Source organism: Ornithorhynchus anatinus, chromosome 3, assembly GCF_004115215.2.
Source record: "Ornithorhynchus anatinus isolate Pmale09 chromosome 3, mOrnAna1.pri.v4, whole genome shotgun sequence".
Taxonomy (NCBI): domain Eukaryota; kingdom Metazoa; phylum Chordata; class Mammalia; order Monotremata; family Ornithorhynchidae; genus Ornithorhynchus; species Ornithorhynchus anatinus.
In genome coordinates, this window is record NC_041730.1 from 109,851,243 (window position 1) to 109,854,042 (window position 2,800).

The window sequence follows — 2,800 nt, forward strand, 5'->3', positions numbered from 1 at the left end:
TTTATTGTTATACTCACCCAAGCGCCTAGTACAGTGTTCTGCTTACAGTAAGCACTTAATAAATAGGTTTGAATGAATGAATGAATGATTTGCTTCAAATTGTGGGACTGGTCACTTGATGGGAGATTTGAAATACTATTTGAATCCCAGTTCAATCAATCAATCAATCAATGATATTTACTGAGTACTTACTGTCGACTACTCCCTTTCTTTGGAAACATTATCCTACCTTGGCTTCACTGACACTGTCCTCGCCTTGTTCTCCTATCTCGTTCTCATTTTCCATCTCTTTCACAAGCACCTCCTTGTCCTCCCGCCCCCTAACTTTGGAGTCCCTCCAGGTTCAGTTCTGGGTCCCCTTCTATCCTCCATCTATCCACACTCTCTTGGAGAACTGATTCTATCCCATGGCTTCAACTATGTGGATGATTCCCAAACCTCCTCTCCGGCCTTGATCTCTTTGTGTGGTGTTTTAGGGTCTCATCATCTGTGATGTGTCTGTCTCCAATCCCTTCTTCCCACTTAAACATTTAGTTTGTGGGTCCCATGAGGGACAGGGACCGTGTTTAATTTTCACCTGTGCCTTCTCTCTCCAAACTTAGTACAGTGATCTACATATAATAAGTGCTTGATTATTATATTAATATAATTATATTAATATGATTACTACTATTATTACTACAAGTCCTACCACTATCACATCTACTATTACTACTACTATGAATAATAATGTTGGTATTTCTTAATCCCTTACTATGTGCCAAGCACTGTTCTAAGTGCTGGGGTAGATACAGGGTAATCAGGTTGCCCCACGTGAGGCTCACAGTCTTAATCCCCATTTTACAGACGAGGTAACTGAAGCATCGAGAAGTGAAGTGACTTGCCCAGAGTCAAACAGCCGACGGGTGGTGGAGCTGGGATTAGAACACTGGACCTCTGACTCCTAAGCCTGTGCTCTTTCCACTGAACCACACTGCTTCTCTACTACTATTACTGCCAGTAGTCCCCTCTCAGAGTCGCACCTGGAGAGTTTCCAGTACTCTACCAGTCTCGGCTACAGGAGGGAGAGACAAGCAGAGGCCTACCCATTCCATTCCTAGCTTGGCCAGTGGCTAGCGAGTGGAAGGCAATCTGCTACAGGTCAAGACTCACCCGTGCTGGGCAGCAGAGGCAGGGGAGAGAGTCGAGGGTGGTGACTCAAGTTTACTGCGTGGAAGGATGTAATGGTAAACCATTTCCATATTTTTACCAAGAAAACTCTATGGATCCACTACCAGAGTAGTTATAGATGGCGAGCGGGGCGTTCTGGGACAGATGGGTCCATGGTGTCGCTATTGGTCAGAAACGACTCGACGGCAGAAGACAAGACAGCTGCTCGCCCTAATGAAGAAGTATTGGGCTAATGGGTAGGTTTTTCTCTGACGAGAAAACAACGGTATTTAGAGAACGGTTCATGGTGAATGGATCATTTGTCCACATTTTTGTGGTGCGGGAAGAAGCGTATCCACATCCTTTCTCCCCAACCGTGAGGCCTCCCGATCTGATTTACCATCATTCTTCAAGAATTTTGTTCTCATGTTGCTTGTGAATCATCCTAACTCATGATTTTGTCTTGCAACCTGAGTGTACCTAGTTGGGTACAGTCAGTGCTCCACAGCCTCTGCTTCTGAAATTCATCCTTCTGGTTTGTTTGTCTTTTTATGGTATTTGTGAAGTGCTTACTATCTGCCAGGCACTCTACTAAGCGCTGGGGTAGATATAAGCTAATCAGGTTGGACACAGTCCATATCCCACAAAGGATTTACAGTCATAATCCTCATTTTACAGATGAGATAACTGAGGCACAGAGAAGTTAAATGACTTGCCCAAGGTCAAGTGGTGGAGCTGGGACTAAAGCTCACGTTCTCTGATTCCCATGCCTACGCTCTTTCCACTAGGCCAAGCTGCCTTGAGATATATTTGGGGGTCAGAAGGCGTTCTGAATGAAGTGGCAGATTTTCGCAACCTTGGGTGCCAAAGTTTTCCCCTGCTGCTCCTGGCCTGTGTCATCTAGAACACTCCATTTCTCAGTAGCTCTGGCTCACCCTTCCTGACAGCCTTGTCTCATGTGAAGCCTCCCAGAATCCTCTCTCACTGTCTACCACCACACAGGAAGTAGAAGAGCATACTGCAGGGGCTGCGGGGAGATGGTGTACTGGCCTACGGAGATAAATGTTTAAATCTGTGGATGGTTGAATTTGGGTTTGCTTTCTATTTTGTAAGCCATGCTACATTTTGCCTTGAAAATCTTCTCTCTTCATCGTGTCCCCAAAGCAGCATGGACTTCGGAGTCAGAGGTCACGGGTTCTAATCCCGGCTCCGCCACCCATCAGCTGTGTGACTTTGGGCAAGTCACTTCATTTCTCAATTCACTTTACCTCATCTGTGAAATGGGGATTAAGACTGTGAGCTTCACTTGGGACAACCTGATTACTTTGTATCTACCCCAGCACTTAGAACAGTGCTTGGTGCATAGTAAGCGCTTAACAAATACCAACATTATTATTATTATTATTATTTGTTGAATTCAGATTGTATTCCACCCATTAGGTGGGCTTTGCTTGATCTATGGGATGCCAACTGTTTCCATTCCTTTGAAAAACTGGAAAACATTCACAAAAGGTTAGTGAATTCGTATTCAGTCAATTTGATGAAAAAATTCCTCTTTCGGCCCTTTTCGCTCTTATACATGCACAACAGAAAATGTTGAAGAAGAGAGAGAGCACATAGGAAGGATTGTACTAGATAAGGCCACTCATAT

At 44.5% G+C, this 2,800-nt stretch overlaps 1 non-coding gene across 1 annotated transcript; it reads left to right on the top strand.

The window, feature by feature from the left end:
• The first annotated feature begins 1,004 nt into the window (after positions 1 to 1,004).
• On the top strand, positions 1,005 to 1,142 carry LOC114810543. Its single transcript, XR_003758239.1, has one exon. It is a non-coding gene; the product is annotated as a small nucleolar RNA SNORA7 (small nucleolar RNA).
• The last annotated feature ends 1,658 nt before the right edge of the window (positions 1,143 to 2,800 follow it).